We start from the raw sequence: 14699 nt of genomic DNA on the forward strand, positions 1-14699 counted from the left end.
GTCAGGCAGACAAAGGGAGACTAGAAAGCTCTGCAAACTGCTTGCCCTCAATTGGGATTGGGGGAAAGGAGACCTGAACCCCCGTCCTCCAGCTAGCTGCTTCTCATCCTTCTCTCCTTGCTTATCTCTGTCCTGCCACCCCTAGCTGAGAAGTGCCCAGTTGCTGCCTCCTCAATGCTTTCCATGCTTGGGATGAGGCTGGAGAAGGGAACCGGTCTCTATTAGCTGGCTGGATGCCAGATCTTTCTATACTCTGGACCAAAAGTTCTTATGCCCAAATTTTAAGAATTCCGAATGAAAAATCATTTTTTGATCACTTACACATTTCACTATTTCTTTCTCACAAAGGAATGCAGACATTTATAAAATAATAATAGCTCACCTTTATATAAGGTCTTTACAAAATACTTTTTTCTACAACATCCCTGGGAAACAGATAATACAAGGTCTTATCCCTCATTTTAATTTAGAGTGCTTATCTAAAACTCATATACTTCTGCCCTAGGAATTAGGATCAGCCAGAATGAACAAGGTTTTCCCTAACATTTCTTTTCTCCAGTGGACGTAGTTGTTGAATTGTATTCATGCTATTTCATGGCACTTGTATAATCTTGTCCAGCCAGCCATTGTCAGTGGGTTCAGACAAAAATAATTTTTGTTGCATTACATGATGGTTATTTCTTTTCTTTGTTGTCTCATAATGAGATTGGATTTCCAAAGCAAATCCGAATTATAGCACTTGCAAATTCTAAATAGAATTTTTTAAAAATAAAAAATCATGACATTGGCCTAGTTTGAATGTGAACTCTAAATATTAAAAAAAAAATTGTGTTGTTGTTTTGAGGGGGGGTTTACATCTTGATAGCTGGAAATTCTAGGTCTATCCTGTAAGCTGGCAATGTCAACTAGTATCAGCAAAGTTTTAATTCCCTTGATGGAAAGTAAGAAATACATTTTGTAGACCAGCTCCCTTATCTTCTGATCCTCTTGAAGCTATATCTTAAAGCCAAGGTAGCATGACTTTAATCTCACCGCCTGATTACTTCCATAGCCAATGAGAAATCCTCAGAGAAGTCCCAGGCAGCTATTGAATTTAAAGGTTCTTCTACCCTAATGCACAATCACCCCTTCATTGAATTCCTCTGCTCTTCTTCCTGGTCATGTTAATGCTCACCTGCTGACCTCTGCTCCTCCCTCAGTCCTACTTCCCTGACTTCTGTTGCAGTAGGCCTGAGAGTCATATGTGGAAAAGACTCATACCTGGCTTTTTCATCTTTCATTTAAAAAAGAACAATTTCTTTGTTTAAATTAAAATAATTTTGTCTATAAACGTTGACTTAATCACTTTTTGGAAAACATTGAGGTTTGCTAGGATTTCCAGATATTGGTTAAAATGTAGTAAATTAGTTTTTTATCTTTTACATAATTAGATTGATTTCTTATGTAAGTGTGTGACTATCAGTCACAGAATTAATGCCTGATCACTGGACTTTTCCTAGTTTGGAAATAAGATGTTCTATGAAGCATCATGTGTACTCTTTCTGTCTCCGAGGTCACAGGTAATATGATAAATGATTAAGTGATGGTGAGGACTAATGCATTTTTCAGTGAATGCATATCTCTACTTGCATTTCTATTTGGTCACATAACTTTATCAAGGTTTTTGGAGTACTCACATCACCCCAGAGGATGTAAATATTTTTAAGCACTTTTAGATGAGCAATATGAAGGCTCAGAAGAAATGTTTGCCCACATCTTTAAAAGTCCTCAGTCCTTGGACTTGGCCACACCCTCAGCAGGGCCCCATTAATTCGGCTTTCTAGGGCTAGTCTGTAGAGCAGTCAGTGACACACCAGTGGGCTGTTTCTCTGACTGTCATCAATACAGGCCTAATAATTGACAGAAAGTAAGGGTGGTTTTTTGTTTTTGTTTTCATTGGGGTTTTTTGTTGTTGTTGTTGGTTTGTTTTTTTGGTTTTGGGGGGGGGTGGCTTTTATTATAGCCCTAGTTGTTTTATCTATCAGTGGCGAAAAGAGAATTGGATTTGGAAGCAGAAAACATGAACTGAAGTTATTTTCTGGCCCTAAGTACCTACAAGGACCCTGGACAAGGGCCTTGCCTTGCTCATCTCTCTGTATCTCCATTTCCTGATTCTTAAAATGGAGAGGTTTGACTAGATGAGCTATATGGTTCCTGTTGGCTCTAAATCCATCATACCTTCAATCAATAATAATTGTCAAAGGCTCGCTAAAACAATTGGCATACAATTACAAATACAGTTTGTCAGGGTCCTTCCCTTCTTCCCTTTACCCAAATATTCCTCCCATAAAAACAGAACATTCTGTGGTGATGATATCTGTTTTAACAAAGGAATAGGAAAAAACAAAAAACTCCTGGCATTTTTATGCCTTCTGTACTCTCAATCAAGGTGTTTAAACATTTTCTTTTGTACTGTTTATAATTATATTTTCAGGGGCAGCGGGGTAGCACAGTGGATAAAGGACCAGCCTTTGATTCTGGAGGACCGGAGTTCAAATCTGGACTCAGCCACTTGACACTTACTAGCTGTGTGACCCTGGGCAAGTCACTTAACCCTCATTGCCCCCCCCCAATTATATTTTCAGGAAGTTGTTCCTCTTAACTTAGAAAAATGTGAAGTTTATTTACATTATGAATGTCCATGTTATTGATGATGGTCAGAGAAACAGCCTACTGGTGTGTCACTGAGGCTAATTAAATGCTAACTGAGTGGGATTTCTTTAGGTATCTCTGCAGCTTGAAAACCAATGCTTGTGATCATTAGCCCTAGGCCCAGGGGGGAAAGCATAATCTTTACTCTGTTACCCACATCTTGACTATTCAATTTAGCAGATGTTTATGAAATATCAGGCACTGAGCTACATACCAGGGATAGAAGCACAAAAATAGCCTCTCTCAAGGATCTTATATCCCATTGAGTGAGAAAGAGGTAAAGGTAAGGTAGTTTGAGCAGAGACAGACAGACAGACACACACACACACACACACACACACAGGGAGGGAGGGAGAGAGGGAGAGAGAGAAACAGAGAAACAACTGGGACCTCTCTCCCTCTCCTGCTCCACCCCATTCCAGTTTCTCCTCATGTTCCTTCATATTTCCATCCCACATACATACTAATAAGTCTCACTTTAAAAGCCCTCTCTGTAAAAAAAAAAAAAATGAAGCCTATAGAACTAATAAAATAAAGGAGGGAATGGAGCAGGCAGTCCTTTTCATCACAAAAAGATTCATTGTTCCACAAAAAGGATTGAGCATAGGGTTATTTTAATTTGTGAGCAGCCCTGGAGAGCTTGAAATACTTATTGTTGAACCAGAAAATAGATTTACCTGAGACTTTGCCTGAGTTCTTGATTATGGGGCCAGATGTGGTACATCTATACAAGTTATGTCTGTTGATGGTTTTTAAGTTAGTTTAAATAGGCAGTGATTTGGCCTGTGCCTGTAGCCCATTGTGAGTTAGATGGTTGGGGGAATTTTCTTGGTGAGTGTTTCTGAGTTGGAATTTTTCCATGTTTGGGACATTTCCCTTTTTCTTCCTTTTTTTTTTTTTTTTTTTAGTGAGGCAATTGGGGTTAAGTGACTTGCCCAGGGTCACACAGCTAGTAAGTGTTAAGTGTCTGAGGCCGGATTTGAACTCAGGTACTCCTGACTCCAGGGCCGGTGCTCTATCCACTGTGCCAACTAGCTGCCCCTCATTTCCCTTTTTCTTAATCTGTAAAATGGGACAATTATTATTCCTGTTAAAACCAAACAGACTGATTCATACTGATAATCATAACAACAACTTGGTATTCTTGTTTTTGTGGCATGTGTACTTCTCGTGACTCTTCTTTCATTCCGGACTAGATGTACCTAACCACCCTATGAAAGGATATTATAGGGGCAGCTAGGTGGCACAGTGGATAAAGTACTGGCCCTGGATTCAGGAGGACCTGAGTTCAAATCCAGCCTCAGACAGTTGACACTAGCTGTGTGACCCTGGGCAAGTCAGTTAACCCTCATTGCCCTGCAAAAAAAAAAAAGAAGAGGAAAAGAAAAGAAAGGATATTATCCTCTTCTTGCTGGTAAGGAAACTGAAGCTCAGGATGATTAAGCAAGTCATCAGTGTCACAGAGAGCCTACTAGCTCATATTTGTGGAACAGAATGAGAAGGTTTTCAAAACAGCTTTCCTCTAAACTACTATACATTTATCTTCTACCTTCTTTTATAACCGAGTCTCAGAGAGGTTAAGCTACTCAATGAGCGTCACAAAAACTAACTGTAAAGTGTCAGAGCCACAAGTCCAATGTCCGTCCTACCATATTCCATTGCCTCTGACCAGAAATAGGGCTAGAATCCAGGTTGCCTACTTAAGTATTCCTTCCAACATTACCCTACCTCCTAGCTGGCCTCTCTAGGTATTTTGGCCATTGATTATGAATAGTCAAATAGACTTTACTCTGAAATCGCCCAATTGGAATGAGGCAAAGCAGCCATGAATATAGCACTCGATACACTTGCCTCAAGCTAAGCTGGGAGGTTGCTCTTCAAAGTCCCTCTGCTGCCCAGATATTGTGCCCCTCGTCCTAGCCTAGTCCTCAAGAGCTAAGGAAGCATCCTCAGCTGAATTCACATTCCTTCTTTTGAGTTCTGGCACTAAACCAGTCCAGGGAAGCCTCCTGAGCAAGACTTCTTCCTCAGCTCGGTTGCACCAGGGAAATGTTAAACACCAAATAACTTTCATTGGCTATATTATTCATTGCCCCTGGGTCCAACTTTGAAGGCAAAGTTTAACTGTCTTTTGCTGTTGTTTCCAAGACAACAGTATGAATTTCCTAACTTTCCCCTCTCGGGAAAGATAAAGAAGGGAAAGCTGAGGTTAGCAGTTTGCAGCCTGAGCCCCCCCGGGAGAGGTAATTCTATGTGTGATTTAATGTTGTTAGTCTAATCCCCTTCATATTTGATGACAGTCTGGGCAATACTAAGCAGGCTGGGGCCTTGGCTTTATGAAGTCAGCAGCTTCAGTGGTGACATACAGCATGAGTGACAAACTCAAAGAAGGACCCCCATGACTTTCTCTGCTCAGTAAATTTCCTCACTGTGATAATTGGTGAAATGAATAGGACATTGTCTGTGGGCTTTTGTAAACTTTCCCCTTCTAACTCATCTCATAATTTTGGCTTAACTTAAAATGCACCCCCTTCCCCCAACACACACAGAGCAAATAGATAAGTTGTCAACTTTCCTTTTCATAAGCCAATGACAGGTTATTTCAGAATAGGTTTTCTAGCACCTGAAGTGTGAATTTAAATATATATATATATATGCCCAAGATTCATTGACCACTTACAAGGAAATTGAGTTAGGGTGGTTTTGAGTTCCTTTAGGCTGGAGAAAGTAGATATGATTGCAAGGTAATTGATACATTGTTTAGTATTCAACAGAAGCTTCTTTAAAGGACAGACAACACTTGGTCTATGGTGACTTAAGATAGTCCTCCATGGAGATGGAAGGATTGACCAGATAGTCTTATTTCAAACCCTGTAATTCTGATTTCCTATAGAAGATTGAGTTATTCTCAATAGACATTGTATACTGTGAGGCCTCTTGTAAACTCTGCAGTCAGTCCTTATTTATGCATTCTATTGAAAGTAGTCATAGCCATGGAGAGGGGCAGAGGGAACAAGTACGTATTAACTGCCTACTATGCACCAGGCACTATGCTCAGTCCTTTACAAATATTATCGCATTTCATTTGAGGGCCTTAGCCTTAGAAATAAGGAAAATATACTGTTGGCTAGGTTGGAGAAGTCCTGCTGAAACAGTGTTTCCTAATATTGAAAATGTGTCCAGAGAGGAGTTTGTTTTACATGATGTAGAATCATTTCTGTTTATAAAAGTCTATGTCAAATTAAAATCATGATAGGCACTTTGCGTTATTTCCTTCAACATTGTAGGAACCATGCATACATACACAAAGGTCAGTCTCTTCAATGACTTGGTTGTGGAAAGCTTGGGAGAGGTGAGGAACCTTGCTCTCAGCACCCCAGTACTTCCAGTCCAGAATTCTTGGGCTCATTTTCTATCCTGCTATTAACCGGTAATAGAGGAAGGGCCTGGGAGATGGTTATGCCATATCCTTGGAAGATCAAGTTTGGGGTCCAGGTTTTTTCCCTCAGGTCTACTTTTTTCTTCTTTCAGTGTCCAGTCACAATTTCAACACAAGCACACATTAGAAAAAGGGGCAGGGTGGAAATCTACTTTGACTGGAGATATCAAATGAATTTTGTAAATGGAAATATATATATTTACAGTTTAAAATATGTCAACATTGAGGGGAGCTAGGTGGCGAAGTGGATAAAGCACTGGCCCTGGATTCAGGAGGACCTGAGTTCAAATCTGGCCTCAGACACTTGATACTTATTAGCTGTGTGACCCTGGGCAAGTCATTGAATCCTCATTGCCCCACAAAAACAAAAACAAACAAACAAAAACAAAAAACATGTCAACATTGATCTAGAGTCTACTATAGTTAGATTAGTTCCCATTTTGCTCCTTATCTAATCACCAGCCAGTAGAGAGGTGTGGAAGGAGTACTAGATTTGGAATCAAGAGGATCTGGGTTCAGATTCTGACTCTGTTACTACCATCAGGACCATGAGGAAGTCACCTTTCTGGGCCTCAGTTCTTCATCTATTAAATGAAGGATTTGGACACAGATTGAGGAATCTTAATATAGCTAGAAGGGACCTTCATTTTGGACAGTAGATGAGGAAATTGACTTGCCTCCAAGAACACAGGTAAGACACATGGGCAAGATCAAAAACAAAGTCCTCTTATTCCAGATTCAGTGTTCTTTCCTCTCTGTCATGCTACCTTCAATCTGGGAGGTACCTTCTAATTCTAAATTTTATCTCTATGACCTTAAACCACATCTAAACACTATATACTGCTTTTAAATAGTGTCCAGAACACAGGAGGTCAGGGCCCCCACAGTACAACCTAGTCAGTCAGCCCACATCTAGAGCATTCTGCTCATTTCTTTCATATTTTGAAATGGACTTTGGCAAATTCAAAACAAAGAATGAATTTCTAAGAATTCGATTTGTCTAATATTAGAGTGGGCTGCCTTATGAAGTCAGAGCTATAGGTCTATGTTTTAGAGCTGAAAGAGACCTCCCAGCTCATCTAATCCAACTCCATATTTTATAGATGAGAAAACTAAGCATAAGTAAGCCCCCCACTAATTGTCACCGTAGGGGGAAGTTAGTTAGATGACTATTTGACGGTCAGGTTGTAAAGAGGGTTTGTGTTTCAGCTATGGAATCGAGCCAGATGACCTCTGAGGTCCTATACAACTCTTTGCACTTCTAAGGAAATTCAAAATTCCATATAAGGAAACCAGCAAGCCTTTTGTGGCCTTGGAAGATGAGTGGAAATCTCTTAGGGGAAAAAACAAAGGAGGTTTTGAAGACTAGAGTTAGAATTCTGTTTACAAATAGTCTCACAAGTAAGGAAGTCAAAATGACTAGATCACCCAAGTTTTCACAAAGATCTCTGCCTGCTCTCAGGAGGTCACAGTCAGTGCTGGAAATTAAATCAGCATACCATTCTCCTTGGCCAGATTACATGGGTCACTTGGACTGGATAAGTGGCTGTTTGCAAAACTTTTCTCTGGGAAAGTAAGTAACCTTCTCAATATTTGTAGCCTCAGGCAGATCATGTCCAATTCAGCCTTTTCAAATAAACATTTTCTAAGCTTTCAGACATCCAATTAAGAACCCCTGCAGAACTGCCATCAAAATTGAGAACAGTCTTTTGGGAAAATGAACAAATGATTTGGGAGATGTAAGGAAGGGGCATTATTTCTACACTGGGGTTATGTAAATATGATTATTCCTAACCTTTTCAATAGTGGTTTTAATTTTTATATTCAGTAAGACATCATTAGCAGAATCTGATCACCAAATAATTTATTTTATTTTATTTTTTAGGAAAAACTTTGTCTACCACATCACATCCTTGAGGAAAAAGGCTTGGTCAAAGTGAGCATTACAGTTCAAGCACTACTAGATGTCACTGTAACAAAGGCTTTGTTCACATGAAACCACCATCTCTCCTTTAAATCAACCCAACTTCACCAGAGGTCAAGAACTCTGCTCCTGAATTCTGTTACTCCCTTCCAACAGCACTCCTCCAAATTCTGAATCCAGAAGCGCATTGAAAATACTTCCACTGGGAGAGAGAAATCCTTCCTTTTACATCTGAAAGCCAGCCTAGAGACTTGAAGCCATGAGGCCAAGAACTAGTGACCATTAAGAAACGAGCACTTCCAATGTGTGGAGCTTTCTTCCTCCCTTCCATATTCACCCGCTGCCTTTACCAAAGCACCGAGGACAGCTGTTTTTGCAGCCAAACACATTCATTTTATTAGTACCAAACTCATACATTTGGGGGGAGGGAGTTAGGGTTTTCACCATCAAATTTTTTCAGGATGTTGCTTCAGACCCATTGCCTTTTAAAAACTATTTAGAACATACAAATATTTATATAAATATTATTTATTAGTAAGTTGTTATTCATCCTTTGGATGCAAAATGTAAATTAGGAAACTGTATTTTATTACTGCTTTTTTGTGGTTAAACACTTTATTTTAATATTATAAATATTTAGTTATTTTCTATCCTGTTTGGTGTGCAGTAGTGCTAGACCTTAATCATATTTTCTAGTGTATATGATTTTTTTAAAAATTCAACAAAAATAGGTGCTTCAATGACAGCTGTTTTCTTGGGGAGGCATTGTTCATATTTTGGTTTGTGGAGCATCAGCCTAATTTATATTTCTGCATTCCATTCAATTTCTTACATTCCAGCACTCCTGTTGTCCCCCATGCTAATGAATTGACTTAAATCAAGAGAGCACCCACAATTTATTTGTAAATAGCTGTGATGATAAAAGGAAAGATTAAACTTGAAGACAAAATGTGAACAACTATTTTTTTGGATTGATACTTATTTTTACTATGCACAAGACATTAAACTTTTAACACAACGAATAGGAGTTAGCATCATGAGTCTTGAAATATAATTTTGCACTGTAACCTGGATAACTTAAAAGAGTTCCGCACTAGAGGCAGATACTGAGAAAACAGCACAAGAAAGGAAAGATAAAAAGTTTACTCTTTAACCAAAAATGTCTTTAGTGGGCCCAGCATAAAAGGAGAAACATTTACTGAGTTGTCAAAGTTAATTTAAGGTCCATCGCACCTGGATTCAGTAAAGTGATACTTTTTACAACTGCCAATTTTTTTTAAAAAGGAAAGTTTCTGAGATGTAAAAAGTTTATTTTATTCTATTTTAGTGGGTGGTGGGGCTGGGGCAGGGGTGGGGGAGGAAGGGAATTTTTAGGGTTTCAAGGCAAGATCTCTTCTCTTTGTCTTGAAACCCCAGAAATGAATCAAGTCCTCAGGCCAGCCATATGAAGATGCTGCATGTAGTCCAAAGGGTGTCCGGTAGAGATAACAGAGTAAGAAAGCTTAGGATCATAGAATCAGATATGGAGAACTGGAAGGGAATAGATGAGGAAACTAAGATCCAGGGAGCTAAGCAAGTGTAGGTTTGTAAAGCAGCAGCGTGAAGGAGAGAGAATAGAGAGCACTAGAAATGAACCAGCCAGGAAAAGAAATACACAAGAGACAGACAATGGTTTGAAAGAATCGGCTGTGTTTCAATCACACTACAACCTATTGAAGGCAGTTTATGCGTGTTCACTCTGATGCTGCATTTACAGAGACCAATATTCCGATATTCTTTCAAAGTCTTGAACATATGTGAATGAATGCCAAGCACATTCCCCAAACTGCAAAGAGCGCTTGTCATCATCCTGTTCATCAGTGGGCAGCAGCAGCACCTGACAAAGAAGCTAATGGGGAACTCAGCGGCGATTAACTGGGAGGACAGTGCGCATTGAACGTTCACTAACTTTAACCAAAGCGGAAGCTTGTGTTCTAAAGGAAGAGGCATTTGCTGAAGAGGAATTTGAATTGGTGGCGAGCATATTGTTTCCTATACAATGTACTGTGCACTTTAACGCTAAATTAAAATGTATTTTAATATTTCCCAGGGCTGCACAAATAAATACCTGTTGTGTCAAATAGCACAAAAGGTGTAAAGAAGAGAGATTTTGAACAGAGTATATACAATTTAAGGAACCTTCAAAGATTGATTATATGAATAGGAATATTGATTGCTGCATCTCAATGGGCAAGAATGCAGGATCCTGAAGTATTTTTTTACATGTATATATGGCAACATGAAACTTTGTAATCATTGTTTTGAGAGATCTTGTTTTTTTCAAAATTAAAATATTTCTTTTGATATTGATTTTCAGTATTTCCTTGAAGTTGGCTGTATAATACCAATGGCTCTCATTTATTTTGTTCTATGCCTTTTTAAATGCCATAGAGGTGTCCTCAAGAACATTTACATTTACTACATGCAATAAAATGTGCACAACTGACAGACAGTACCCTGAAGGTAATATATAGAATGTAAATAGCATTATCATTTAACAGCCATTTGTACAAGCCATTTTGTTTATTACCAGCAATCTGATAAAAATCACAAGAAAAGTAGAAGAGGATCTTAGGGATGACTTATTCCAATCCCCTGTTGTACAGTACTCTTCTTTTCGTTTTTAAATTCATTTATATATATATATATATATATATTTTTTTTAGGGCAATGAGGGTTAAGTGACTTGCCCAGGGTCACACAGCTAGTAAGTGTTACGTGTCTGAGACCAGATTTGAACTCAGGTCCTCCTGAATCCAGGGCCGGTGCTCTATCCACTGTGCCATCTAGCTGCCCCTCTTGCCACAAAATTCCAAAGTGACCTTACTGAAATCATTTCACTTCTATGATTGTTAAGAGTACTATATGGGGGCTGCAAGAAGGGCAGCTAGATGGCACAGTGGATAGAGCACCGGCCCTGGATTCAGGAGGACCTGAGTTCAAATATGGTCTCAGACACTTAACACTTACTAGCTGTGTGACCCTAGGCAAGTCACTTAACCCTAATTCACTCACATAAAATAAAAAAGAAAGAATTTTTAGTGGCAAGAGGACTGAATTTTGAGTGACAGGATCTGGATTCAAATCCCCACTCTGAGGCTTGCTACCTTTATGACCTTGGGCAAGTCACTTAACCTCTATAGGCCTTAGTTTCTTTATCAATAAAATGAGAAAGTTGGACTAGATGGCCTCTGAGGTCTTTCCCTGCCTTATACTATACTATCACTAGAACTCAGGTTTTGTGCTCAATTTTGTAAACAGGGATTGTATTGCTTTATATGAACACTTACATCAATGAAAGTGTTGATAAATTGAGCATGGAGTTTTTAAAAACTACAAAATCCCAACAGTCCCAAAACTAAATACCCGAAATTAGCATAAAGTAGAACATTTAAAAATCAATAGAGAAACCAAATGCAAAACAAAGCCTGTTGAGTTACAAGAGTGAGTTTTTGGTTTTTTTGTGAGGCAATTGGGGTTAAGTGACTTGCCCAGGGTCACACAGCTAGCAACTGTTAAGTGTCTGAGGCTGGATTTGAACTTGGGTCCTCCTGAATCCAGGGCCGGTGCTCTATCCACTGCACCACCTAGCTGCCCCCAAAAGAGTGATTTTTTTAAAGAGAGACCAACAAAGACAATTAACCAAACCAGTCTGATCTCATTTTTTAAAACTAGGTGACACAGTGGATAAAAGCATCTGCCCTGGATTCAGGAGGACCTAAGTTCAAATTTGACCTCAGACAATTGACACTAGCTGTGTGCCCAGCGCAAGTCATTTGACCCTCATTGCCCCACCAAAATAAATAAATAAATGAATATAAATAAATAAATAAATAAAAGACTGAACTCAAACTTACCGAAATCAGAGATGAGATGGGGGAATTCATAACAAATGGAAAGGGTGTAAAGAAAATCGTCAAAAGCTACTTTAGTAGTCTGTTTCTGGAACTGAAGGAACAAAAATGGTCCTATATATCTTAGAGGATTTAATGATAGTGCACAAATCACCAATGAAACCAACAAAAAAGGTTTAAGAAGTACACCTTTATCTCATTACTATCCCTCGATTCCTGTCTTGGTTATATGCATCACTGCAACTCAGACAATCATCATTCAGGCTAATAAATAGAAAACCTATTTTCAGTGAAATTAGGGATTGTTTCAATTTCACAGAATATCAGGGCCTCAGAGGTCATCTAGTTTATCTATGCCTGAGCAAGAATTCCTTCTATTAACATCTTAGTCAAGTGGTTATCCATTTGTTTGTTTTAGGACCTCCAGAGAAAGAGAAAAAGAGAGAGAGAGAGAACCTAGAATATCTTTAGGCAGTCCATTCCTCTTCTGGAGAGCTCTTATTTTTTTTTTAATTTAACATTTTATTTTCCCCCAACTACATGTAAAAACAATTTTTTAACATTCACTTTTTGGTGTGTTTTGTTTTGCAGGGCAATGAGGGTTAAGTGACTTGCTCAGGGTCACCCAGCTATGAGGTGTCAAGTATCAAGTGTCAAGTACTGGATTTGAACTCAGGTCCTCCTGAATCCAGGGGCAGTGCTTTATCCACTGCCACCTAGCTGCCCCTTAACATTCACTTTTTAAATTTTCGAGCTTTAAATTCTGCCCCTCCGCCCCTCTCCTTGAGAAGGCAATTTGATATAGGTCATACATGTGCAGTCATACAAAACATTTCCATGTTAGTCATGTTGTGAAAGAAAACATACACAAAAAAAGAAAAATTTTAAAAGCAAAGAAAAAGTATGATCTGCATTCAGACTCCATCAGTTCTTTCTCTGGAGATGAATAGCATTTTTCATCATGAATCTTTTGGAATTGTCTCGGATCATTATATTGCTGAGAATAGCTAAGTTCTTCACAGCTGATCATCATATAATATTGCTGTTCCTATGTACAATGTTCCCCTAGTTCTACTTCACTTTGCATCATTTCATGTAAGTCCAGGGTTTGGGGTTTTTTTTTTTTTAAATCTGCCTGCTCATCATTTCTTATAGTACAATAGTATTCTATCACAATCATATATCACAACTTGTTCAGCCATTCCCCAATTGATGGGTATCCCCTCAGTTTCCAATTTTTTGTCACCACAAAAAGCTGCGATAAATATTTTTGTTCAAAGAGATCCTTTTCCTTTTTGTTTTTAGAGTTCTAATTTTTTAAAAAGCTTTTCTCTGGGGCAGCTAGGTGGCACAGTGTATAGAGTACCGACCCTGGATTCAGGAGGACTTGAGTTCAAATCTGACCTCAAATACTTGACACTTACTAGCTGTGTGAACCTGGGCAAGTCACTTAACCCCAATTGCCTCACCCAAAAAAAAAAAAAAAAAAGCTTTTCTGTATCTCAATTTGCCTCTTGGCAAATTTTACCAATTTCTCCTAGTTCTCTCAGTTTGAGCAGAACAAATCTAATCCTCATTCACATGACAATTCCTTTGGGGTCTATACTTGAAGACCACTATCAATCCTCCACTGTCTTTTCCATACTTAACATTCCTAGTTTCTTAAATCCTAATATGCCATGAACTCAAGGCCCTTCACCATCCTGGTTCTCCTCTTCAGGACACTCCCAGTTTATTAATCCTCTTTTTAGAATATCTTACTGAGAACTGAGTGTTATAATCTAGATGTAATAGGGAGAGAAAGCAAGCTAGATCCTTTTTTACAAATATGCCAATCAAAGGTAAGTGGATGCAGGTAAATTTGAATAGATCGATCATGAATAGATTGGATAAGAATAAAAACAAGGATAAGTAGTACTACTTGGGTGTCAGCAGCTAATCTCCTAGGTTCATTAGTCACAGACCCAGAGTTGGAAGAGATACCATTGGCCATCTAGTCGAACTCATACTTCCCCTCTAAAAAATGACCAATAAAGGGTCATACTGAAACAGACCTCCTGCCTCCCAGGGTAAAGGTGTTGGACCATGTGTGTGGAATGGGTCATACATTTTCTGGCATGACAAGTCAAAATATTATGAGTTTTTGACAGAAATGAGAAATTTGAGGAAAGGGTGAATGTGAAGATAAAGATAATGAGTTCTGTTTTAAAAATCTCGAGTTTAGATACCTACAGGATATTCAGTTAGGTGGCATAGTGGATGGAGTACCATGCCTGAGAAGTCAGGAAAACTCATCTTCTTGAGTTCAAATCTGACCTCAGACATTGACAAGCTGTGTGACCCTGAGCAAGTCACTAAACCCTGTTTGCCTCAATTTCCTCATCTGAGAAATGAGCTGGAGAAAGAAGTGGCAGATCACTCCGATATCTTTGCTGTGAAAACCCCAAATGGGGTCACAAAGAATCAAACACAACTGAAAAATGACTGAACAATGACAACAGCATTTCAATTGGAAAATTGTGGTGATACAGAAAACTAGGACTGAATATATAGATTTGGGAGTCATCTGTATAGATATCATAAACCTATGGGAGTTAATGAGGTCATTGTGGAAGTGTGTAGAAAAAGAAGAGGGTCCCAGACAGTTTCTAAAGTTTAAAAGATACAAATTTAGAAACCAGACTACCACTATTTACCATAGTAGCAGTCCATACTAGGCCAGAAAGGAGTTGCCACAAAGCAGTTAGAATAT

This window comes from Dromiciops gliroides, chromosome 3 (assembly GCF_019393635.1).
Source record: "Dromiciops gliroides isolate mDroGli1 chromosome 3, mDroGli1.pri, whole genome shotgun sequence".
Taxonomy (NCBI): Eukaryota; Metazoa; Chordata; class Mammalia; order Microbiotheria; family Microbiotheriidae; genus Dromiciops; species Dromiciops gliroides.